General features: G+C 43.0%; 1 long non-coding RNA gene across 1 annotated transcript in view; it reads left to right on the forward strand.

Annotated features, from left to right (window-relative positions):
• The window catches only part of LOC141373152 (uncharacterized), a 100,608-nt gene that overhangs the window by 43,391 nt on the left and 29,730 nt on the right, over positions 1–27,487 (forward strand). The window contains exon 3 of the long non-coding RNA XR_012378852.1: positions 916–1,092. This is a non-coding gene — a long non-coding RNA (uncharacterized lncRNA). The remainder of the gene's footprint in view (positions 1–915; positions 1,093–27,487) is intronic.

A 27,487-nucleotide genomic window follows, 5' to 3' on the forward strand; every position in this document is an offset into this window, starting at 1 on the left:
TTTCACAAAAATACTTAGGTATAACTTGGTAAAAAAAAAGCAGGACCAGGGGCGCTTGGGTGGCTCAGTCAGTTAAGTGTCTGCCTTCAGCTCAGGTCATGATCCCAGGGTCCTGGGATTGAGCCCCGAGTTGGGCTCCCTGCTCAGTGGGGAGCCTGCTTCTCCCCCGCCTTCCCCCACTCGTGCTATCTATCTTGTTCTCTCTCTCAAATAAATAAATTAATTAAAAAACAAAACAGGACCAGATGCAATTATAAAAAGGTGAAAGCTTTGATTAGTTCTTTAAGGTTTTAACTTGATCTCAAACCTGTGAAGTGTTAGTGGCAATTGTTTTCCTTTCCACTCCTGTGCATTGCTTCCAGAATGGGTTGTTGTGCACCATGTTATCCAGTTGGCTTTGTCAGAGATTTATCCCTATAGATGGATCAATTATTCTAGTTTGGGGAGAAGGTGGAGCTTCTTGCACCATGAGTGGCTGTATAAAAGCCAGTTGGTGGACAAGGGAAACAGCAACGAGAGACATGCCTTTCGCTTGGGGCAACTTTACTTCCTTCTCTTCTTCAGCATCATTTGCTAGAACCTGGATAAGCCATCAGTATGGGCTCCTGAGGGCCTGTTCAACTGCCTTCTGATGCCGTATTGCTTGAGCAACAGAAAACTTTGGTAGAGTGGGAGCAAGAGCTGAGATTGGAAGGTGGGGACACAGACATATAAGTGGAGACTGAATTATAAGGGGGAGAGGGTACGTAATAGAAGGTCAAGTCCAAATCCCAGCTTGGAAGAGGCAATTCTGGTCTAGTGTCACACAGGCTTTGAAATCCTGAGGAAGGGGATGAGGCTTTTAAACTCTAGGGGTGAGATGATGAGACAATGAAGAAGAGCAGTGTTCTTTAAGAAAATCTCTTGAAATACTAGGAAGAAGAGCAAGGACAAAACCCAGCCTTCAGAGTCATCAGCTGGCTAGACAGAGACTGAGAAGCAAGCCCCAGGCCACGACTGAAGCAGAGAACAAGACTGCTAGCTGGCTTTGGTGCCTTGTGGGAAGAGAGACCCCAGACATTCAAGAGGCCCAGACAGAGCAGATGAGAACAGGTAAAGAATTCTCACATTCATTGAGCATTTAATATTCCGTATACTCGATTTTATTTTTGCGGCAAGCTTGGGAGCACTCTTCGCAGAAAGGTTGAATGATTTGATCCAAGATCATGAATTTACTAAGTGGAGGATGTAGTTCTGACTGACTATCTAAAATCCATATTCTTTCTTTCCTGCCATTTTGGGGCTTTTCAGGGATTGCTGCCCATTATACTTCCAGAAGGTGGAAGAAGTTAGAGAAGTCTATTACCCAACGTTGATGGCTTGCAGGATAACGATTGATGTGTTCCCCATAGGCCTCTTTTTAGCTCACAGAGAGAGGAGGAAGCCTGGGGGTAGATAGGATGCTGCCTAATCAGGAGTCTGAAGGTGGTACTGTCCCACCTTCCCAGAAGCTTAGCTTGCCACGTTCCAGATTAATTCTAGGCAGTTGTGAGCTGTCGGTGCCCATAGCCATTTCTCAGAGAATCCTCAGGACTCTAATAGCCTTTAAAGGAAATGTTATGGTAAAATATGAGAAGATGCTCAATCTTGTAACTGATCAGGTAAAAGCAAAAAACCAAATGAACCTTTAGATACTATTTTCGTGCCATCAGATAGAGATAAATTATAAATATTTTAATATCCAGTGTCTTTGGAAGTATAGACAAAATGGAACTCCCGTTTGCTGTTGGTAAGCATGTAAGCTAGCAGCACTTATTAAAATTTACCCAGAAATTTCACCTTATAGAAATAACCATGTAAGTGTGCAAGGTTATGTGTACAATGGCAGTTGTTCCAGAACTGTTTAAAAATTAAATCCAAGGGGTGCCTGGGTGGCTCAGTTGGTTCAGCGTCTGCCTTTGACTCAGGTCATGATCTTGGGGTCCTGGGATCGAGCCTGAGCATTCAGGCTCCCTGCTCAGCGGAGAGTCTGCTTCTTCCTCTCTCTCTCTCTCTCCATCCGCCCCTCCCTGCCACCCGTTCTCTCATTCTCTCTCACATAAATAAATAAATAAATAAATAAATAAATAAATAAATACTATCTTAAAAAATTAAAAAATGAAACCAAGTAAATATCCATCCATAAAAAAGTTAAATTATAGCACATCCGTTCCTAAGGAGTAGGATGAAGCCATTTAAAAATGTGATTGAACTGTCTATGCTTATGTGGAAGGGTATCCAGGATATAAGGAGTGTAAAAGCAAACTCATGAGAACAACAAAAAATGACATACACCTGTGAGTGGAGAAAGGTCGGGAAGAATCCATACCATGCAGTGGTTATTTTGGGAGGAGAGGAGGTAGAACGGGGCAGGGGCGGTTGAGGTGAACCTCACTCTTCACATGTGTCTTCGTGGTTTGAATTTTCAGATGATCTATTGAACATTTATTAGTTAAAATTTAAAATAAATTCATAAAATAAAAGTGAGGAACACTCAGGGGTAGGCAATTATCCTTCTGAGCCCAAGGCAGAGGACAGCGACTTGAGGTCATGTGTGATTCTGTACCAGTGCCTACCACAGAAATTCGGACACATGCTAAAACCTGCTCCACTTAGGGAAGCCAAAAAAACCCGCTCCAAGCAGGACTCTAGCTGGCAGAGCAGGCATCTAATTTTTCCTACCTTCCAGTAGATTCCAGCTGAGATCCTACTAGCCTTATTTCCTATTCCCCAGCAATTCCTTTGACTCTGAACTTCAGACTGACCTGTTTCTCCCCCGAAGCTATTTTTTTAATACTTTCTCTTCTCCTCAATTTACATTTTAATTCTTTTTAAAATTTTTTTATTTTATTTTTTTTAAAGATTTTATTTATTTATTTGAGAGAGAGAGAGAATGAGAGATAGAAACACGAGAGGGAAGAGGGTCAGGGGGAATAGCAGACTCCCCGCTGAGCAGGAAGCCCGATGTGGGACTCGATCCCGGGACTCCAGGATCATGACCTGAGCCGAAGGCAGTCGCTTAACCAACTGAGCCACCCAGGTGCCCTTACATTTTAATTCTTAGTGGGTTCACGACACTGTAAGATTCTTTATAATAGGGGCCGAAATGCATGCAAAACTTCTGTGAGGTTTTTCCTCGATGAATAAAAGGCAATGCCCCCGACGAGTTCTCACTGGCATGTAGTATATGTATGAAATTAAACTCAGAAAGTAAAGACGGGGAGGTTAATTTTCTTCCCATTGTAGGTACAGTTGATTTCATTTAGCTTTGAGAAAAGGTAAGGGTTAAAAGGAAGCTGGGGAGAACCTCGAGTTTGCCACAGTTGGCTACAGTAGTCACAGGACACCAGTACAGCCTGGCTACTTTACTTGAGGTGTCCTTCCTGGTGGGACCCGAGGCCCTTAGGACCCTGTGGCTTCACGTGGCCCCCCTGGGCACGGAAAGGTGGTTCTGAATGCAGCCAGGAGGTGGACTGCCCTGGCAATGAGACCATTTGACTGACTTCTTTGATCCCTCCCCTCAATTCCCTCTTCTTTTCAACAACACCCCCTCTCAGCACCATCTCAAGAGCTGGAAACAGAATAGCTGTGGCGACACGTAAGACGGTAAGGCATGTGCTTGAGATATGATTGGTTTTAGGGCAGCCTCAGAACTGGCCGCGTGATGCCTTATGAGTTTGGTGATTTACAGCCATTGGAAGCTGGATGGCTTGTTCTGTGCTCATAGCCAACTAGAACTATATTATGCGAGGCTTAGGCTAATAGATCGCCGTGTAAATGACATCAGGGACTCACTCTCCACTCTCTAAATGTGAAAGAAGCCATGAGCAGACAAATTAGATGAATAAATACTCCGTATATAAGCTACCTGTCTTAGCGGATTATTCATTCACAAACGTTAGGATACATAAAAGTCACCTGGGGATCTTGTTAAAAATTGTAGATTTCCAGCTCTGCTCCCAGTAATTCTGATGGAGTAGGGCGGGGATGTATTTTTGACATGTGGCCCAAGTGATTCTTCTGCAGGCAGTCGGTGGAGCCCGCTCTAATGGAAGAGCAGAAGCTGCTGGGGTCAGAGAGAGACATCACTCACACGTTCTGGTGTTTTGGCATAGAGGACTAGCTGTAATTTCCAAACATTGATCCTCTTCACATTTATATATTCTTTAACTGTTACCTCTGTTACATGGGAACTTGAAAGCTATGGGGGGAGGGGCTGGGAGAGTACATAGTCCTAGGGCCGAGGCATGGGGCTCACACATCATAGTCTCCATGTGGGCAACCACATTCTGGTTATATTTCCTCTATTCCCCTGCTCCACTTACCAGCAGGTGATTCTTAGCTTGGAGAGAAACAAGTGTCTCTTGGTGGGGAATCTCTGGGTGTGAGGAAACATGCTAACATTCAAGGCACCATGCGTCTTGCACTTTGGGCAACTAGCAGACATGACCTTGCACTTGGGCATGTTCCTTCCTTTCGAGGCTGGGGAGAGATGATCTGATCCCTTCACGATGAGGCATTGCTCTCCAGAGTCTAGTCTTCCATTCATCTGGGCTGGGGGTGGAAGTTCAGGGCACTGCCTGCGGTTGTGCAGTTTGTGCTTTCATTCCCAAAGGGCAAGTGTGGCTGGAATCCAGGTCAGGTCCCACAGCCCATCTGGACGTTGGGGCAAGGATAACGGCTGTGCCTGGCCTGAGGAAGGGAGACCTTTTACAAATCTACCCAAGCTCAGGCACCTGGGTGGCTCAGTCGGTTAAGCGTCTGCCTTCAGCTTGGGTCATGATCTCAGGGTCCTGGGATCCAGCCCCAAGTTGGGCTCGCTGCTCACTGGGGAGTTTGCTTCTTCCTCTCACTCTCCTTCTGTGCTCTGTCTCCACCCCCACCCCCTCAAATAAATAAATAAAATCTTTTAAAAAAATCCACACAAGCTCTCTGCTAGTTGTAACCCTGCCAGGTGGCACCCCCAGGCTTCTCTCAGTCTTAATGCTCTCCTTCATATTCCCAAACTGGGTATTGGGGTGTTTAGGAAGAACTCTGTTTACTGCTGCCTCTTCCAATAGTTGGAAATCTCTGCTTTCCTGATGATAATTAAGCCTCAAGAAGAGCCCACCCATCTGACCTCCTTCAGGCTATGTCCATCTATCCATTGGAAAAACAAATTTCTAAGTGAGTGACACATTATCCCCTGTGTCCTGTCAATTCTCTGATTTGCCAATCTCCAGCTTATCGGCTAGACTTGTTTAATGCCTGAGGCCAGGGTACTGCAGTATCTCTTAATTAACTAGTTGCACACAGCTAATTACTTACCCCGGTATCTCATCAGTATACAAAGAATATTGACTCCAAGTTGGAAAATACCTCAGAGGCATTACAAAACTTCTATTAGAAGAGAAGCCTTAAATACCAGCCCTCCAAGAGCTCCGAAGGAGAATAAGGGAGAAGCCGTGAGGGAACCAGCTGGAAAGAGGGGTTGCACCTTTCACTGCAACCCCTCTCCCCACCATATTTCCTATTCAAAATGATCTCTCAGGAGATTTGGTACAAGTATTTGCCTTCTCACAACTTACTCCACTCTCCTGGTGATAAAATAATCCTTGACATGCTGTACCCCACCCTTTCTGAGTGGGGTGCAGCATGAATACTCTGACTATAGCAAGATTTAGATAGCTGCCTGTTGCCTATTCTTACAGGCCATGGAAGCTGCAGGAAACCTTCCTGATTCACGGTTTTGGTGCTTGGCTTTCTGGCCGACCAGCCTCCCCTCTTGCTGGCTGCAGTATCAGTGGTTTCCCGTAGAAAGCTGGACCCACTCTCCTTAAGGGGAGATTAGCAGGTGCTCAGGAGGGTAGTACAGAACATTAGCTACCTAATCATTAATGTTCCTAATTGGGGAGTTCTCCCAGGTAGACGATTTACTGTGCCTTCACTATATGGCCAGGCAGGTGCTGGGTGTGTCGTATAGCATCCAACTCAGTGTTCACACTCTATCAGCTAAGGACCAGTCTTGATTTTCAGTTGAAAAACTTGAAGTACAGGGAATTGGAATAATTTTTCTAAAGTCACACATCTTATTAAAACAAAACTAAACCAAAAAAGGTAGAGGAGAAAAAGTGCTTTAAAGGGAAAAGAGTAGCGAAGTACTTGCTCTTGAGAACAAATACTCGTTTGGGAAGAGAATGTTTTCCTACTGCTGGATCAGCCGATCAGTGCTGCAGTCGTATTTGCACGGTTTAGAAATGATTTTTTTTGTTGGTCTCATTTTATTCTTCTACCCTTTACAATCTGAGGCCCATCTTAACCAAAACACAGATTTCAAACATTAAGGTATTTCCACTTTTTCTCCTCTTCTGTCAGTTTAAGAAATACCGTAGTGAGCACTCTTTTTCCTTCTAGAAGCGCAGACTTTGTAAACAAGTTGTGGGCAAGAGAAAATGCCCATGGGTTGGCCAACGTCAGCACCTCTGGATCAATGGTTCACAACCTTGGCTGCTCATGAAAATCCCAGCGTGGGGTGGCCCAAGCCCAACCTGCTAAATTAGCATCTCTGGGGCAGAGGCTGGACACTGAAATCAGCATCTCTGGGTGTGGACCGGGCTTCAGGGTGTTTTGAAAACTGCTGCTGCTCTCCACATTTTGGGGCCGGAGGCTCTAGATCAGTGGTTCCCAATGTGTGGTCCCTGGATCTGCAGTATCAGCATCACCAGCGAGTTTTTAGACATGCACATTCTTGGGCCCAATCCCAGTCCTGCAAATCAGAAACTCAGAGGGTGGAGTCCAGCAGTCTGGTTTAACAAGCCTTCCAGGTGGTTCGGACATAACTGAAGTTTGAAAACCACCGCTGGATAATAGTTTCGCCTTTACTTCGGTGTTAGGCTTTGGAGAGATGAGATGCCCCAGCTTATATCCAAAGCAATGGAGGGCTGATTACAAGGGTATTTGTGGAAATAAGAGAGCAGGCATCATAGGAACCCAGGGAAAGGGGCACAGTGGGATGCTTGGGATGAGCCGCTGTGGCACGTCGAGGCATCCCAGGACCCGGGATGTGGTCTGGAGCATGGCGTGTGATTCGGGATCTGGAGCGACTTGCCCATGCTGCTGCTTGTTTGGCCAGCCACAGGAATTCCAGGTTTCTTCCTCTAGTGCCTCACTGTTATCCTGATGATTATCTCTGCCTCTGCCTGCAGCGAGTGGCTTAGCTGGAGTCTTGGAATGAGGCTGTCGGAGTTAGCATTCAGGTTCATTATCTGTATGACCTTGGGCGCTTCATCATCTCACTCCTCTTGGCCTCAGTGTTCTTGTCTGAAAGGTGGGAATACTGATAGTATATACCCTATAGATTTATAACTGCTCAAACACTGATGCTGTCGTTGCCTTTGTGTGTCTTCATGCTTCTAGATACATCTACCACAACTGACTCTCAGTTCAAACCCTGAGTTCAAGTGTTTGAGATAGAGACACAGATTGCTGTCGTGAGTCACTGTGGTGGTTCCTGGGCCAAGCTCTCCCACCAAGCATCTCTGGGCATCCAATATATTTACTGTTTGGGGCTTCGATGCTCTCCTCTGGTCCATGAGACCTCACTCACTCAGAAGATCCTCTTATGCTATAACCAAAGAAAGGGAGAGAGCGTGTGCAGTATTGTACTGTTGCAGGATTTCTATTCCTTTGGTCCCCTGGTTCTTGGTCACGCTGCTTCAAAGAATGAAGAGGTAGACCAGACGAAGAGTGGAGGGCCACGAAACAAAGTTTATTGAGCGATAGTACAAAGCTCCCGAAGAGGGAGGGAACCAAAAGGGTTGCCAATTTGGTGTTTAGATCTAGGGGTTTTTATGGGCTTGTTGGTGGGCTTTGATCTGATTAACCCTCCGTGCACCTGTCACCCAATCAGGTTTTTGTCCTCTACCTATCACGTGGGAAAGGGTGGAGGGCTCCTTCCAGGGTGATGTAAAATTCTTTTAACGGTGGTTTCCTCTTAGGCGGGGGACAGCTCATCCCTGCCTGCCTTTCTTCTTTTTTTTTTTTTTTAATTTTTTTATTGTTATGTTAATCATCATATATTACATCATTAGTTTTTGGTGCAGTGTTCCATGATTCATTGTTTGTTCATAACACCCAGTGCTCCATGCAGAACGTGCCCTCCTCAATACCCATCACCAGGATAACCCATCCCCCTCCCCCCCTCCCCTCTAGAACCCTCAGTTTGTTTTTCAGAGTCCATCATCTCTCATGGTTCGTCTCCCCCTCTGACATACTCCCCTTTTCTTCCTCTCCTGTTATCTTCTTCTTTTTTTTTCTTAAAATATGTTGCATTATTTGTTTCAGAAGTACAGATCTGTGATTCAACAGTCTTGCACAATTCACAGCGCTCACCGTAGCACATACCCTCCCCTACCTGCCTTTCTTCTGACTATCCTTCATACCAGCAGGACACTTGGCTATTCCAAGGCCCTGGGAACGTCCAGGGACTTACTCTCTTAGCTTGGCGCCAACAGTCTAACCATGTACTGATGATGTTTTGAGTCTGAGTCCACAATTTGGAAACCTCTTTTCACATGGATAGATCACATTTGAATGTAGTATGTTGGTTGCAGAAGTGGAGACCCAGCTGCATGATGACTGTCCCTTCGGGCCCCTCTGTCTGGAGTTGTAGGATCACTGAAGCAGGGAATGTCAGCGCAAGGAAGACGTGCTGCTCACTGATGGAGGCAGAGGATGCCAACGTCTGAATAAACACTACACATTAAGAAGTCATTTCCTCCCCATCCTCCCTGGAACTTTGAAAATAAATGCCTTTGTGATTGTTTAGGCTTGGAGAAAATAGGAGCCGATACAGGTCACTTAGAAGCACTTTGGGTCTGGTTTCCTGCAACAGAGCTGCTGCGTTAATATGCTCAGATGTGTGGATTTTGTCGTTCACAGATAGTAAAGGGAGTTTTGTGATGAATGCTCCACAGACAAAACTGTTCTTACTTGACGAAGCAGTAACTACTAGCTCTTTCCCTATTTACTGATTTTGGAGTGATGAGATACAGCCATGCCAAGTGTGAGATGCTTCCCTTTATAGTTTTGAATTTGCATGATAGCATTCCATTTTTGATCATCTAGAATGTCTCTGCTTCTTTTCTTTCCCCTTGTAGGAAAGCAGAGAGAAAAGCCATATAGTAATTATAATGAAAAGTCTTATAATGATCTGAGGTCTCCCCCACCCCCCACAGTTCCTCTCCCTCCCACCTGCACCCTGCAGTAATCAGTGTTCTGATCAGAAGATTTTTAGACCTGGAAGAGCTGTCTGGTTCAATGTCTGACTTGAGTATTCAGGGCATATACAGATTCCTTTGAAAGGAAATGCATTCTTGCAGATTTCCAGCAATACCTCTTAACACTTTTTATTATAAAATTCCTTAGATAGGTAAAAATATAAAACTAGGTATACAAACATGTGTGTTATACAATCATGAAAACAAAAAAAACCTTATAAATTAGAGACAAAAAAGTATGACTGATAATTTCAAGTTAATAACATTGAGCAGATATTGGTTGAACTTAAATTGCCAAAGCTGGATGTGTTAATGGAAAAATGTGTTGGCGAATTGTTTTACTTATGACTGTTTTCCATTTAATCATTGCCAGACATTATTTAAATTGTAGTCATTTTCATTATTATTATTTTGCTACTTTGACAACAAAGTCATGTTAAACTGTGAATAGGTTGGTCAATTTAGAATGTACACTCTTCACACTGAAGAAAAAAGTATGCTTTAACAAAAGAAGGCTTATTGTTTATTTTTTGGTGACATAAACAGAGCTCTTAACTGCCACAGCCAAGGAACTTGGATGCTTTGCTTTCTAATAGTCCTGTGCCATGTAATGACTCAGTCTCCCATCACTTTGTTCAAGTAGCTATGAAATTCTTGCACAATGTGTGGTAACACCCTTTGTCCTTGGCTTGGTGTACCCTCGATTGTAAATGCAAACACAGAGGCATTCACTGGAACCTCATATTCATCCAGATGACACGGGCCATGTTTGCATTAATATTTATCTTTAGATTACCATCAAAATGAAAACACACAATTACATTCTGATAGGCATTTTGGATTTGGGGAAAATCTGAGGATCTTCAGAGGTCCAAAGACTCCAAGTTAAGAAACACTGGTCAAGTTACTGCCTAATTAGGTTTTACCTCATTTCATTCTCACAAAAACCCTATGAGGTAGACACTGGCATCAACCTGGCTTCACAGACGAGGCTCTGGGCTGTGACAGGGCTCAGGAATTTGCCCAGCACCACACAGGCTGTGAGAGAGGAACCAGGATCCTGTCCCAGGTCCATCTGTCTCCAAAGTCTTTCTCCTTGAGATCTCTCAGGACCCTCACCCCTAGAGATCTGTCCAGAATCCTCAGGCAACTGTGTAGGAATGATCTTTGGGCAGGCAGGGGCTCATGCCTCTTCTTTTTATAGTTTCTTGAGGAAGCTCAAGGCAAAAGTGGCATTCATAAGCTGAAGGAACCCAGTGCCTTTTTGTGAGTCAGAGTCTCAATGAGAATGCATTTACCTCACACATGATTTCTCTCAGAATCAGTCCTTTTAAAGCCATTCAGGCCTGCTCAGGACATTGTAGGCCCCGCAGCTGAGGCCAGTACTAAGTTGTACTGTTGGATGAGAATTGCATCAGAAACTCTGGGTGGAAGTCCTACCTCTTTTTTTATGTTATGTTAGTCACCAGGTGGGGGGTCCTACTTCTATTGTTAAAAGCTCTGTCACCTTGGGCAAGCCACTTCACTCCTTTGAGCACACGTTTACTATCTTTAAAATAAGAACATTGATAATGAACTCGCAGGCGTATTGTGAGGGGTTCACGAGGCCCTGTGTATAACAGCCTTATACTCTGAAGCATTTTCAACAGCAGACCACGTCCATATTCATTACGCACTCCCTGGCCCAATACTTAGAGAGTTCCTGGTAAGTGTCAAAGATGTGTGCTGGCGCTGGAAATACAAAAATTAGACATGGTCCCTGATCTTAATGAATTCAGAGTCTAGTGAGGGAGGCTGGCGTTAAAAAAAAAAAATCCTGCTGTACTTAGATGTGCAAAGTTGTAGAAATCTGTGCTATGCAAGAGAGGCAGTAATCAAAGTGTCTTGAGAGACTGTTTAAGTTTTGCACAGCAGAGACAGGAGCTTATCCTTTGATGATCCATAAAAATTATAAAAACACAAGGCAGCATGGTGTACTTGGGAATCAGGCCAGTGAGGTGGGGTGCAGATGAGGTCAGTATCACTGGGTCCCCAAGAGCCCAGGCTCCAGCCTCGTTCCGCTCTTGTCATATCCTGATTAGATACCATTGTCATGCCCACCCATGCTATTTCCCTGCTCCCCGGAATGGTAGAAAGTAATTACTTTGTGCCAGTTTAGAATGTACTTTGAGGATAAAAACATCAAAGACAATCTCCATTTAATTGGCTTTTCCTGCTGTTTTTGCACTTGGGCTGCACGACGGGCTGGGAGAACTCCAGGGGCACCTTGACAAGGCGTTTCCTCTTGCTCTCCAGGAGAGGGCTCCTTTCCCTTTGGCAGGCCTTTGATTTCCTCTGCATAGATTATTTGGCTTCTGCCTTGTTGCTCTTTTGATGGCCCACTTAGGCCCCCAGGGCTCGAATACACTTGGCCACATTGGACACAAACAGTAGATGTGACCCCCTACCGCTCTTCAGGAGTCGGGGACAGCTGCGTTCCGCCCACTGAGGTCTATGCCTAAAGACTGGGTGCATTAATCTGTCTGTTTGCCTCATCGGACTAGACAGAATTTTTGGCGTCTTTCATGCCCATCTTCTTTTTTTTTTTTTAAGATTTTATTTATTTATTTTGAGAGACAATGAGAGAGTGAGAGAGAGCATGAGTGGGGGAGGGGCAGAGGGAGAAGCAGACTCCCTGCTGAGCAGGAAGCCCAATGCTGGGCTCGATCCCAGCACCCTGAGATCATGACCTGAGCCAAGGCAGATGCTTAACCAACTGAGCCACCCAGGCGCCCATTCATGCCTAACTCCTGTTGTCATTATTGCCTCATGACTTCTGTGGAGAACACAGTTCCTATTGCGTTATTCTACAAGTTCTATCAGACCATGACTCGGGCGGTGTTGATAGCTTCTGAACGACATTCAACAAATTCCTAACCGGGTGGATGGCATCAGCCACGGAGCTAGCACAGTGCTGCTGGGTAACTCTCAGGCCACTGCCTGGAACCTTGGGGAGCAACGAAATACCTGTGTACCCAAGACGATGAGAAGAGGGTTCCTTCCATGAATTCTGTGGGCCCTTTTGACTGAAACATGATTTCATAGCCTACTTCATAGCCAAGGGCCCTTCTTACAAATAACTTTGCCAGTCTGAATTTGAAAATGTGTGTGTAGTTTCTCCAAAGTGTGGTCCAGATCAGAGGTCTTCCGTGGAGAGTGATTGTACCTACAACACAATGCATTGGCACACTGGAAAAAGATACTAGAATTCAGATATTTGAGGCGCCTGGGTGGCTCAGTCGGTTAAGCGTCTGCCTTTGGCTCAGGTCATGATCCCAGGGTCCTGGGATTGAGTCCCACATTGGGCTCCCTGCTCAGTGGGGAGTCTGTTTCTCCCTCTCCCTCTGCCCTTTTCCCCCGCTTGTGCTCTCTGTCAAATAAATAAATAAAATCTTAAAAAAAAAGAACGCAGATATTTATTTGATATATTAAAATGAATGAGTTGGAGTTCTACTCCAGGCAATAAAGAAATTAGGAATGACTTTAACTGGTCTAGCTGTCAGCTGGTGAGGGTAGCATGAAGGAAGGGTACTGGTCACACAGCGTGGGCACAATTCATTAGTTTTTTCCCAGCATCTTGTGATGTCTTGTAGTTTCTGTGAGCTTGATTAAGTGAACAAGGATCTTAAAAGATTTATGTTGTGAAACCTTGTAATAAAGGCAGTATTAGGTAGTAATTCAAGGCCAATGGCAGAGCAGATCCCTTCCGACATGAAGTTGACCCATAACTTCAAAATTATGAACAAAACTACTTGAAATATGGATTTTGTTATGGGCTGAATTGTGTCTTCAGCATCTTACCCCGTCTCCCAGTTCATATGGTTGAACTCTCCTAACCCCCAATACCTAAGAACATAACTTTATCTGGAGATAGGATCTTTACAGAGTTAATTAAATTAAAATGAGGTCATTGGGGTGGGCCCTATTCAGTATGACTGGTGTTCTTATAAAAAGAGGAAATTTGGACACAGAAATATGCATAGAGGGAAGACCATGTGAAGACACAGGGAGCAGATGGCCCTTTACCAGCCAAGGAGAGAGGCTCAGAACAGATTCTCCCTTCACAGCTCTGAGAAGGAGCCAACCCTGCCAACACCTTCATCGATCTCGGACTTCTAGCTTCCAGAACTATGAGAAAATAAATTCCTGTGGTTGAAGGCACCCAGTCTGGTACTTTATTATGGCAGCCTGAGCCAACTAACACAGATTCACATCCGTCTCGTTAGCAGTGGGCTTCTGTCATTATGTATGATGCCTTGAGGTGTGAGTTAATGACACTGGGAAGGCATTAAGACTAGACCAACACTTAAACTGAGCTGTCAGCACAGGAGTACAACCCAAAAGTTCATCAACAATGAAATGTGTTCAATCATGGCTATCACCAATAATACTACTATTAGATATCTAGGAGGGGCAGAAAGGTTTTTGAACTAATAATAAATAAAATAATTTTAAAAATCATGATGTCTGGGGCGCCTGGGTGGCTCACTCATTAAGCGTCTGCCTTTGGCTCAGGTCATGATCCCAGGATCTCCTGGGATCGAGCCCTGCATCAGGCTCCCTGCTCAGTGGGAAGCCTGCTTCTCCCTCCCCCACTCCCCTGGCTTGTGTTCCCTCTCTCGCTGTGTCTCTCTCTGTCAAATAAATAAAAAATCTTTAAAAAAAATCGTGATGTTCATTTTAATTCATTCTCTAATTTTGGAGATTAATTCATATCTCCATTTTATTATGTAGTTTATATAGTCTTACAGTAATACATATGTACATAATTTACAAATAAATAAACATAAATATGGGTAGTGAGTACTCAAATATGTTTTTGTTTTTTTTAAATTAAATTTTATTTTATTATGTATGTTAGTCACCATACAATACATCATTAGTTTTTGATGTAGTGATTCATGATTCATTGTTTGCATATAACACCCAGTGCTCCATGCAGTACATGCCCACTTTAATACCCATCAACGGGCTAACCCATCCCCCCACCCTTCTCCCCTCTAAAACCCTCAGTTTATTTCTCGGAGTCCATAGTCATGGTTCGTCTCCCCCTCCAATTCCCCCCCCTCATTTTTCCCTTCCTTCTCCTAATGTCCTCCATGCTCTTCCTTATGTTCCACAAATAAGTGAAACCATATGATAATTGACTTTCTCTGCTTGACTTATTTCACTTAGCATAATCTCCTCCAGTCCCATCCGTGTTGATGCAAAAGTTGGGTATTCGTCCTTTCTGATGGCTGAGTAATATTCCATTGTATATATGGACCACATCTTCTTTATCCATTCATCTGTTGAAAGGCATCTCGGCTCTTTACGCAGTTTGGCTATTGCGGACATTGCTGCTATGTCAAATATGTTTTTTTGATGGGGTGTATAATTAAAAATGTTTAGGGAACCATTGCCATGATAATGTGGCTTCGTTTCCTTCCTTTGAAACCTGGATCCTTTAGGTCCTTCAGATTCCTAACATGATAGAGCAATTTTTCAGGACAATAGAGGTCCTGAAGTAACCAAAGTTTCATTCAGAGGGGAAAATGCTTATGCCTTGTGAGACTCATACTTTCCTATAAAGATTTAAATAAAAAGACTTTCTTGATAGGTTTCAGGTTTTAAAGACAGTTTCTAAGATGACTTAAATATGTTTCTATATAGAAACTAATTTTTATTGTTTTTTCCCCCCCTTAACGTTTGTCTTCTATTCAATAGCATTGTTAAAATTCTCACAATGGCCAGAAAATCCAGTCATGGACCTAAAAAATTGGGAAAGGTCCTCACCAACCTATGTATTTGGAGGCTTTTTGGGTACATTGCATAGAAGAAAGCTATTTTGTTTAGTAGCTACGCCTGGAGAATGCAGTTGGACACATTGAAAGAGTCAGGGGGATGAACTGGGGAAGGAGAGAACTACATACACATCATGTATACACACATTCACATACACACACACACACTCATACACAGATGCACACCAGCATTTATGTATCCTAGGGGAAACTTGCCTGGCTTTTTACCAGAGACCCAGCCATTCCTTCCACAGTAGAAAAATACACAGCAATCAGCGTTCTATGTGTTTTGAGTGGCAGGGTTCAAATTAGCGGGGGTGCAATAAATGAGCATCAAGGCTTATTGCATTATGAATCTCTTCCATGTTCAAGGACAAAACATTTAGTCTGTGTAAGCAAACAGTGACTTGCCTTATGAAGTCTAAGGCTGTTTGTAGAGTTTTCTGATTACTGTCAAGGCAAGCAGAAAGAGAGACATTGGTTCAGGGTGGTTTTTTTTTTATGCCTCTCAAGCAAACATGTACTTGATTTTATCTACCAGTCTTGCAAATTATCACACGTCCCTGGAGGCACCTAAATGCAGAGTTCTGGTTCTATCCACTCGCCACTGTTTGTCACTCATGGTCTGCAAGTCACTGCCAATGTCGGAAGCTGGAAATATGTTATGATGGCGGAATGACATTGCTAGTCCCTGTCTCCGCCCCCCATTAGTCAGTTCCAGTGGATTGTAAATTGCTCAGGTGGCAAAAGTCACCCTCCAATGGAGAAGGTGTATAGAGAAAATAATAGAAGAGGTAAGACCAAGTCCTGGGGCTCCAGCACTAGGAGACTGAGGATAGAGGACTGGGAACAGTGAGATATCAGGAGAGCAAAATGAGCAAAATGGCTTCATGGTACCCAAGGGAAGAGAGTGTGACCAGCTCTGTGCAATGACATCCCTATTCTCACCTTCCGCGGTTGCCCACTTGTCCTTCTCAGTTGCAGGGATGGAAGACTTTCTTCTATGCTGTGAGGTCACTGACCATGTATGTCAGCAGAAGTTCCTAGTCCTCAGACCATTTGGAACTTTTGTAACCTATAAAAAATGCCCTCAGTATCATCTTACTTCCTGTTTTGTATTTCCTTTTTTGCAGTGAATCTTCCAGGGAATTAACACTAAATGGGACCAAGTTCAGGTTGGGGGGAGAATTTTACTAAAAATTTAGGGATGCTTTTGGCAATGAAATTCCATTCAACATGTATTTACTAAATGCTCACTAAGGATAAGATGCTATTCTAGATGCAGCAAGAAATAAAATTAAAGAGATACATTTAGATGTCCTGCAATATCTGCAGTGTAGGAATGGAATTACTATAGGAAAATACACATAAGATGCTGTGGGGGTTCAAAGGAAGAGATCACAGTCGGTGGGAAGGATTTTAAAAGACTCAAAGAAGGAGTTAACATGTGGGTTGGTTCTTAAAGAATGGTTGGAGTTTCAAAAGGCAGAGCTGAACTAAAGAGCAACTCAGGAAAATGGAACATGAGCAAAGGCATAGAGATGGGAAAGTATAGCTCACTTTGGAGAAAAGGTAGTAAATTTGGCCGGAGCATAAAGATATGCATGATAGGGGCTCCTGGGTGGCTCAGTTGTTAAACCTCTGCCTTCAGCTCAGGTCATGATCTTAAGGTCCTGGGATCGAGCCCCACATCAGGCTCCCTGCTCAGTGCGAAGCCTGCTTCTCCCTCTCCCACTTCCTCTGCTTGTGTTCCCTCTCTCGCTGTGTCTCTCTCTGTCAAATAAATAAATAAAATCTTAAAAAAAAAGATATGCATGACAAAAAAAAAATTAAGGGACTAAGGTTGGAGGAGAAGCATGATGGCCAGTGTCAGAGAGCCCTGGGCAGGGAGGCAGGGAGGCCGGGAGGCAGGGCGGCCACGTGATGAGAAAAGAACATGACAGCAGGTCAGAGACAGTCTCTCCCAGATACCACTCTGTGATATGACTTAAGTCGAATGAAGCTCTCTAAACCTCTAATTTTCCTATTCTAAAAGGCACTTGTATACTTACCTTAAAAATACAAACAACACTAACCCAAGTCAAACCAAACCATGATGTTCATGATGGTGGCCTTGAGACCTGAATACGGAGTTAAATTATGTTCAGTATATCTTGTCTAAGAAGTCAGGGAAGTGAATAGGAGGCTCTGATTTCCTAAGAAAAGTTAGTATAGATTGTGCAAGAGAGAGGGGGTAGAATAAGACCTTTTGTCTTGTGAGAACTTAAATGCTAACTGTACATCCCTCTTTGGGGAGGAGAGGAAAGGATTCTGGATTTGCGAGGTGGTGGATGTTGGAATTTGTCCCTATAACAGCATCCCTGGGCGCTGGTCAGCACCTTGGGAAGTGGGTGTGTGTGACGAGAAAGAGCAAGGAGCAAAGAGCTGCAACTGTGTGGCTGAGCTTAGCACGGGGAGATGGAGAAGTCCTTCCTCAGGGAACCATGGAAATCTTTATAGGGGCCTCGACCAGCAAAGGCTCTTTGCAGTGCACACACTCACTGGGTAGAACCTGTCTTCAACAGTGTCACCATGTGGCAGAGAGGAGTAATGGCAGTTATAATGGGCCCTGACTCCCGTTGTGTCTGTGCAAGGAAAGCTGGGCCCCAGCTCTCTCCAGAGCTTGGAAGCCCTAGCACGTGGAACAGTGTGTACGTGGAGGGGCTTAAAGAGGCTGATGCCCTGCATCCTGGTAGTAGACAGTACAAGAATTTGAGAACTTAATTGAAAAGTAAAGAGAAGTAATTCAAATTTGTAGAGCAGTTCCAAGTGGTTACGAATACTTAGAATAAAAAAGTAGGTAATTCTTAAGAGCTGACATTTGTCTCCCTAGAAAACTCGGCTATCTGGAAACTCCCATTCCCTAAGGTTCTGGATTGAGGAGATTTTCTTTCTGTTTTTATTCGTCAGGGAATGAAGTGAAGTGATTGCTTTTCTACTTGAAATTTAAGTCCATTTCCATGAGTCTCTGGAGGAGAGAGTCTCTAATTATTCTAGATGGCCTGTCTATACCTTTTAACATCTTGGCATTTACTCCTGGAGTTTCTTCTGTGTAAGGACGGATATTGGAAAGGAGGTGATGAAGAGAGCGACAGTCATGTTACTACTGACTGAATTACAGCTGTTCCTGGCCAGTCGTCTTCAGGCGAAGTTCTAACCTTCAGTCAGGGTCTGGGCTCCCTGTGCTCTGGGTCTGAGAAGGAGTCACTGAAAAGTGAGCAGTGAGTAAGATCAGAGCTAGGCGCTTCTTTGGTAACTCTTTTTTTTTTTTTTAAAGATTTTATTTATTTATTTGAGAGAGAGAAAGAGATGAGAATGGGGAGGGTCAGAGGGAGAAGCAGGCTTCCCTTTGAGCGGGGAGCCTGATGCGGGGCTTGATCCTGGGACCCTGGGATCATGACCTGAGCCGAAGGCAGACGCTTAACGACTGAGCCACCCAGGCGCCCTTTGTTAACTCTTTTATGCTTCCTCATCGGTTTAGTATTTATCAGGTTTTGGAAGCTAAGTCAGTACTTACCCTTGAAAGGTCGTGCAGGTCTGTCTTTCACCCCAGACAGGACTTTCTGCAAAATCCCTGACTTTTGTGACAGAAGATCCATCGGTGCAGGGTCTGTTGAAACACACCTAGGGATGTGAAACACTATCGTGTGAAACAGACCATCCACTTAATAGTCAGAGTGCAGTCTTGGGAGCAGCAAGGCACCGGCTGTGAGTGAGTTAGAAATGCTGGAGGGTCACGTGGGTGGTGCCGTCAGTGGAGTGTCAGACTCTTGGTTCCGGCTCAGGTCGCCATCTCAGGGTCCTGAGATGGAGCCCCGCATTGGGCTCCATGCTCAGCAGGGAAGCCGCTGGAGATTCCCTCTACCCCTCCCCTACCTGTGTGCATGCTCTCTCTAAAATGAATGAATGAGTGAATGAATGAATGCATGCATGCTGGATCTGAGGCCTCACTCCAGACTTGCTGAATCAGAATCTTCATTTGACAAGATCTCTGTAGGTAATCGTAAACACTTGGTGTTTGAGAAGCCCTGGGCTTTTCCATTATTGGATGGTTGTGGGTGTCGGAAAATAACATGGGACTAAAACCTGCTGCTCTGGTGTGGCCTGTGGACCTACCTGTATCTGTGGAGCCCTGCCTGTTCCCGGGCCCGGGCCGCTCCCTCAGCTTACTGCTGTCTCTGCAGTCACAGAGGTTGGCCGCTGCTGCCGCTGCGGGGACCCTGGCTCCTTATCCCGCAGCTGTCTGGGACCTCCCCCGGGTGAGGCCTGGCCTGTGGCACAGCCTGTCACGCTTCCTGCATCAGAGCTGCTGCAGCTCCAGGGCCTGGATCACATCCCACTGCTCCCTTGGGGGTCTGGCTCTCTCGGTGTCCCTCAAAGGGGCAGAGGATGATAATTAAGAAGTGTGGGGGTATTTATACCATGTGGGGAGAGATAAGAGCCAGGAAGGATCCAGAAGATAAATTGCTAGCTCTTCCTCCTACACTGTGCTCCATGGTACCTCGCTTTCTCCCGCCACCTCACCAGAAACATCCCGTGTGACCAGCTGTGTTTGGGGGGAGTTTTGTGCAGCTTCCTAACATACTACCTTGTATTTTCTTTCCCTCATGTGTCTTTTCCTTTCCTTTTTTTTTCCCCTATGAGATTGTACCCCTAAATCAGCAATACCTCAGCTTTGCCTTGAAGTCTGCTTTGTAAGGAACCCAGACGAAGACATCTGCCTTGTATGAGCTTTACTCACTGCTTCTAATCCTGCCATCTGGTTGGCTTTGGAATGGTTGATTTCATTCATATAACTTCTTCCTTCAAATTGTACAAGACAGCTACCATGCCTTCTCCCTTCTTGGCTAAACACCCTCAGTTCCTTTGCGATTCCTCAAGATGAAGCTGCTGGGTGTCTCACATTCCTCACATTCACTGTAATGTGTCTTCTTAAAATTGTGGCTCCTCTGTGTGGGGCTGAGCTCATGGGATTCTCATTTGTTTGACTGTGGCATTAACCACCATGAACATAGCTATCTGGAGCTGGGCCTACTCCCGTGAGAAGAAGCGGACTATTTGGGTTGTGTTGATCTGACGGATTAAGATGAGCTTAGTGAAGTTAGATGGAGTGAACAAGGCACATCTGCTTTGGTTTTCTATGTCAGCTTCTGAGGGAGGGCCAGGCCCTCTGTGGGACCCAGAGTTCCTCAGGGGGTCTGTATCCCTTAAAGACACATTTGGGCTGGCCCCAGGCCAGGGCACGGTTGGACAAGGGATTCAAGTGACTTCCCAGGTGCTGTTCCCTCCTTGGGGATGGAGGCTTCATTATCTCTCAGCCAGACAAATCCAGAGTCAGAGTTTGGCCAATGGATTCCTGACAAACAGTAACGATTATAGCACATTTAGGTTTTTGGCCTCAGAATACAAATGTACAAGGATGATCTAATAATCATGTAAAGTGTTCTAAGGTCTAGAATATCTTGTCTTTCTGGAGGCCCCCTTTAAAAATTTTTTAAGACTACCCTCCTATCTGCCCTGACTCCCCACCCCACCCCACCCCCGGTTTGAGGAGCTTTTATGATTTCTCAAGCACTGCACAGGTTTTATGGGGAACACAGGTAACCGTAAGATACAATACCTGCCCTCCAGGATCTTGCAAAGGCAAGGCCTCTCACCTAACACAGTTCAAGATACCTAATATGACAAGGAGCATATGAATGCTGGATTAGCTCAGAGAAGCCAAAGTCTTGGAACAGCCAAACGAAGAGCACTTCATTTTAATGAAGAAGAGACTTTTGGATTTGCTGTAGAATGCTTTCCTTTAAACTTTACGGCAGAAAGTTACAGAGAACCAATTCTTTAGGTTGCTGGAAACTGCATTAGTATTTCCCTTGTTCCTTAAGGCAAAGGACGTGTCATCTTCCCTGATATTTGTAGGATGCTGTAAACACATATGGTATAATACCTTACCCTGGTCAGAGAAATGACAACATTTTTGTCTTTAGTTTAAAAGACTGGTGAGGAATCTATTCAAAAATGAGTCACAAAACCCTCTCTCTGTTCAGAAGTTAATACTTTTGGCGTCATGTCAGGTTCCCGTTCCTGGAGATTGGGGAAAGCAGACTCAATTATTGTTGGCATGTTTGCTAACCTATTTTTAGCTCTAGAGAAGTGCCAGAGTAAAGGGCCAGACAGGGAAGGTCAACCAGAGGGGTGTGGGGACGCATTGCATCACTAGCCAGCGTGTACCAGTTTGTTCTGAAGGATTCGTGGTAGGGAAGCAGCACTCCGTTGGCTTCTTTCGGCTTCCAGGACTCCTTCTGGGCTCACAGTACAAATGTACCAGGATGATCTAATAATTGTGTAAACTGTGCTAAGGTCTAGAATCTCTTGTCCCCAGCCCTCATCTTTTTTATGAGCACGCAGGTGCACAGAGAATGCGGATTAGTTGTAATATTGAAGGGCTCTCTTTCCCATGGCTTCTGGGGTCCCTGTGCCTTCTGAGGGGGTGGGAGGGAGGACAAGAAGAACAGTAAGGGCGAGAGTGGGTTACAGAAGCCACGATAAATGGTTGAAGGACCCCCAACACTCCCTGCTATTACTGGGGGGATGACCTGGCCTACGCTGTGGTTTTCAACCTGGGGGTTCTACAGAGACCTTGAAAACACATGTGAAACTTTGTGTGCGCTCTGGTGTAACGAGACACTTTCCACTTTCTTGGCTCACCATCTTCCTTTGCCAAATCACTCTGCAACAACTGCTGTTCTTGTTCCTTGCATGCCTCTGATTCCAGACCTGGAGACCCTCATTTTGTTCTTTTTTCATCTGTGTACTTTCGCTCTTGCTCCTCCAATCCATTCTTTTCTCAGGGGTTAATGAACTTCAGAGAAAATCTTGATGTAGATTATCAATGGGAGGAGGGGTAGCAAAACCAAAACCCCCAAACCAAAAAACAAACCCTTTTGAGGGTCTCCCCTTTGCACTTTGGACACAAATCCAGAGTTCTAACCCGAAGTTTGCCCTAGTGTCCCCATCTCTCCCCTGATTACAAGGTTCCTTCGGTTCTGGAATACTCTTCCCTGACTCTTTCCTCATGGCCTGCAATGCTCTCTGCTCTCTTTGCCGGGCTACCTTCAATCCACCCTGCAAGTCTAGCTGAAATTGCATACTCCTGGAGAGAAATCACTGGATTCTTTGATCTCAACTTAATTCTCCCATTATGTTTGTATGCACAGCGTCGTTTTCTTCAGAATGTCTTATATTTTAAGGTTATGTATTTATCTTTGTATTTATTCATATGTTTCTTTCCCCCTCCATAGACTCGAGTTGCCATGAGGACAGTTTTTCCCACTGTCATAACCCCTGCGCCTGGCTGAGTTCCTGCCTGCCTGAAATATCATAGATTCTCAGTAACTATTTACTGAATGAATGAATGAACATCAATGCCATTTAAATTAAGGAATTAAATTAAGTAATTTTATTATAAAAATTATGAATGCTAGAATAGAATGTAGCCATTAGAAATTTTTAGGTATATATTTATTGGTATGGAAAGATACCTGGATATTTTTGATTGAAGGAAAAATTTAAAAATACTGTGTATTGTTTTCATATACTATTTAAAAAGAAAAATAAATATATTGGTATATAAATACATACCAAGATGGAAACAACAGCTCTTTGAGTGGCATATTTTAGGTGTTTCTATTTGTTTTTACTTATTTGTGTTTTCATACATTTAATTTTTTTGTTTTAAAGTTATAGAATCCATTAATTCATTCATCAACTATTTACTGAGTATCTTCATTCTGTCAAGCATTGTCCTAAAAATGAGGATTGTGATTATAAAATTCAAGCACAAATCCTCTTATTATGTACACCCTTTTTTTAGCATTCCTTTCTAGTTAACTATTTCAATAGTTTAGATGGATCTTTCTGGATCTTTTCTCTATTCATTTGATAATATTTATACAAGTTCTATTTCTTTGCACATATTTATAGATTTTTGAAATTTGTGATCATATTCCGCCTACCTTTTTGTGACTTCCTTTATTACTCTTATTATAATTTATATTTAACATACAATATATTACATTTTACATTATTACAATATATTATGTAATATATAATACATAAGTTATGATTGTAACTTAATAATATACCTAGAAAAATTTTCCTGCCATTGTTTAAATGTACCTCATTAAAACAGAAAAAAGAGCTGCATGTTTCCATAATTATGTCATCAACTCCTTTATTAATGAGCACATAGATTATTTTAAATTTATTCTCTGAGTTTTATTTTTAAACAACACAACTAGAACAATGTGTTATTTATCAATTAATGGTATTAAGGTTGGAATTAAAGAAAAGGGAGGGACGCCTGGGTGGCTCAGTGGGTTAAGCGGCTGCCTTTGGCTCAGGTCATAATCCCAGCAATCCTGGGATGGAGCCTGGGACACAGGCTCTCTGAGTTCAGCGGGGACTCTGCATCTCCCCTCTTCCCCCACTTAGCCATACATAACAAAAGACCCGACATTGAACCCAGCAGAAGTTTACTCCTGATACCTGCAGGCTGGATTTAAGAATGTAACTGTTCAGCTGTGGCTACATTTCAACTTGAAATTGACCATGTGGGGTCTAGAAATTCTTTTTTTTTTTAAGATTTTATTTATTTATTTGAGAGAGAGAATGAGAGATAGAGAGCATGAGAGGGAAGAGGGTCAGAGGGAGAAGCAGACTACCCACTGAGCAGGGAGCCATATGTGGGACTCGATCCCAGGACTCCGGGATCATGACCTGAGCCGAAGGCTGTTGCTTAACCATCTGAGCCACCCAGGCGCCCCTGGGGTCTAGAAATTCTTAAATTGAGTCAATCTGAACATAGAGCCCCACACTTTCTGTGGTAGGCAGTATTTTATGAGCCGGTTGAATTACATTGTTAGTGCCATTCAGGTAATAATTTTCAGGTAGATGAAAAATGTTAAAATTGAGTTTTTTTCTCAAGAGAGTATTTTCTTTCAGTGAATTATTTTATGTAGATGATGCTTGTTGGGAACCAAAATCAGGTGAGACAAAAAAAAAAAATCCCTCAACATCTTTTGTAGTGTATTTAAGGTTTTAAGGTTTTTTTGTTACCAGAGTTTGAGATCATAAAGGAAGGAATTATGGCTAAGTAACAGAGTATAAAGAGAGAGCAAATATTACCTAGAAGAGGGGTATGAAATGCCTCAGTTCCTGATTGCCCTAGGGCTGTAGCTCATTGATTGTTTATTCCTCTACGTCTTTATTTCCCTGTTTGCTTGGTTTTATTTATTTTTTCTTTTTAGATTGTTGACATTTTTTTTGGTCACACCAAAAAAACTGGGTAAACTAAGGTGGGGACTGAAACTTATAAAATCTGGTGGCCTGCTTCAAAATAACTAAATTAAAAAATGAATGTTTATTTAAAATGAGAAAAGAAACAACAAATTCCAATTTTTAAAATGTAGACAAGTACCACCAATATCCCAAAGTCCAATTTGATCAGTTAATAGCCTGAATAAAACCTTTCTTCTACATTTTCTTGGCTGTATATTTTTGATCCCCTCTTTATAGGATAACTTTGTAATTCTTATAAGAATAAGAATTATTTCCTAAATAAGAAATAAGACTTTCTTCTACCTGGATGATTTAAAAATTTAAACTTGTTATTGATAGTTAGAATGCATAAAATATGAACTTCACACACAAATACATTCAATATTTTAATACCTTTATAGGTTTGCATTTTGTAAATAATTGAATTCTAATAAATAACAGGTCAAGTGATTTCCACCAGAAAGAACAAAATTGTATAAATTGTATATGTATAATTGTATACACTGCATTATCAAATACATTCCTGACAAGAAAAGCTTTTGTTTTGACTAATTGTTGGTGAGAGTTGAATCTTCCATTGTCATATTTATACATATGATGATTGAAAGAATTTTCACAGACCAGTCTCCACTTTGGCATATTTCACTCTTTTCTCTTCCACTCTTTACCGGTGCTGGCTCCCTCAGAACACGTTCATACTGCACTATAACCTTTGGTCCTGAATCTTTGAGTTGAGGGCAAATTGGCAAGGTGAGCAGTAGAAGTGCTCCAGGAAGTCATTCCTACATGAGATGGTTGGCAATTAACTATACAAAGAGGTGGCTGTAAACGACATAAATATGCCACGCAAAATCCTAATTAAATATATTCCCAACTCCAAAATATATATATATATATATTCCCGACTCAACTGAATCCCCAGGATGTCAGCCACCACTCCCATAAACTTGATATAGAGGGATATGGGACCCAGGGAAAAGGCAGAATGGAAAGACTGGTTTTAACCATTATGATCAATTTTTTACTTTTCATAAAATTTTACGAAGACATATGACTATGGCAACACATTGTTAGGGCTCCTTCCTGAGCTTTATGGGAGCACACGCAATGAGATGCAGGTTTCATTAATTTTAGAATAAACTTGCTTCTGAAGACTCAAAACAAGAGAAGGAGGAAGGGGGAGAAAAGACAGAAGGAAGGAGAGGTGGGAGGAAAGGGAGGTCAGACTTGAGTTACATACACAGGTTTCATCTGAAATCTATGCCTTCCTCATATGTTTGAAAATGCTCACCCCTCTAACACTAACACTTAATGGGTCAAGATATGTGTCACATCATGTTAAAACATATGTAAAATACACAAGATCATTTATGTGCTTGCCTTCTACATGTTTAGAGTCTACAATTTCAAAGGTTATGTTATGGATTTCAGGTTTGAAAATTAGAGACTAATTTTTTCTTTTATTCTTGAAAATTTTAAGTAAAATTTACATTACATAGAATGCACATTGAGAGGGCTGACCAATGAGCTTTGACAAATATATCAGCCTCTATAACTTTGACCCCAATCAAGATCTATTTCTATCACTCCCCAAATTCCCTCCTACCTCTTTTTTATTATGTTCAGTTAGCCAACGTATAGTACATCATTAGTTTCAGATGTAGAGTTCAATAATTCATCAGTTGTGTATAACACCCAGTGCTCATCACATCACATGCCCTCCTTAATGCCCATCACCCGGTTACTCCATCCCCCTCCTTCTGTAACCCTCAGTTTGTTTCCTGGAGTCTAGAATTTCTCATGGTTTGTCTCCCTCTCTGATTTCTTCCTCCTGCCTCTTTCTAGTCAATATTCTTCTGCTCTAAGGCACCATTCTTCTGATTTTTATAATCATAGATTAGTCTTAACTGTTCTTAGACCTCCCTTCCCTCGCTGCCTTCCTTCCTTAGTCTTGACTGTTCTTAGACTTATAAACAAAATCACAAGTACTCTTTTGTGTCTTATCTCTTTTGTTTAACATAATGTTTTTTTGGGGATTTATCTGTGTTGTTCTGCGTACACTAGTCATTATGTGGATATACCTCAATTTATTTATCCATTATCCCGTTAGTAGACACTTGGGTTGTTGCCAGATTTTGGCTGTTATGAATAGGCTGCTGTGAACATTTTATATGTCTTTTCATAAACATGTGCTTTTATTTCTCTTGGGTAAATATGGAGGATGGGATTGCTGGGGCCAAGGGCAGGTACATGCTAGACTTTATGGGACACTGGGCGCTTCATACTTTCTTCAGTGTAACTTGGGGGAAGCACTTGGGGGATCCTCAGAAGAATAAGTCTATTAAGCAAAAATGATTATTAATTAAAGTTTGTGACAAATAAGGTATGCAATTTTTATGTTGGAAATTCCACCTCTGCAAAGAATTGTCTTAATTACCTAAAATTAAATTTAGTAATTACCAAGACATCCAAAAAGCCTTGAAGGTCGATACACTTCACACAAAATCTCAAAGCATTTTTTTTTAAAGGAAATTATACCAGTCAGCGTCCAGTCAGGAGACAGAAATTATACAGTTAGTGTAACAGAGAGAGCCTAATAATATAAATAATTGTTAACTAGATGTAAAATTATTAACTAGAGGGGCACCTGGGTGACTTGGTCTGTTAAGCGTCTACCTTCGGCTCAGGTCATGATCCCTTCTTGGGACTGAGTCCTGCATCAGGATCCCTGCTCAGCGGGGAGTCTGCTTCTCCCTCTCCCCCTGCCTTGCCCCCTGCTTATATGCTCTCTCTCAAATAAATAAATAAAATCTTTAAAAAAATTATTAACTAGATAACTGGAGGGGGAAAGTCAACAGCAAGGTATCATGGTAGCAATTACAGAAAACAGCTACCTTCGCTTAAGAGTGGAGGAGAAGGGAAAGAGGTGGGAGTTAATGAAAATTTACTAGTGTGGAGCTAAAACTTATACCTAGGGGGTACTGCTTGGCTGGCGCTGATATCTTGGGGTGA

The sequence above is a fragment of the Callorhinus ursinus genome, unplaced genomic scaffold (genome assembly GCF_003265705.2).
Source record: "Callorhinus ursinus isolate GAN/ISIS: 27379988/994484 unplaced genomic scaffold, GSC_fseal_2.0 scaffold8, whole genome shotgun sequence".
NCBI classification, from domain to species: domain Eukaryota; kingdom Metazoa; phylum Chordata; class Mammalia; order Carnivora; family Otariidae; genus Callorhinus; species Callorhinus ursinus.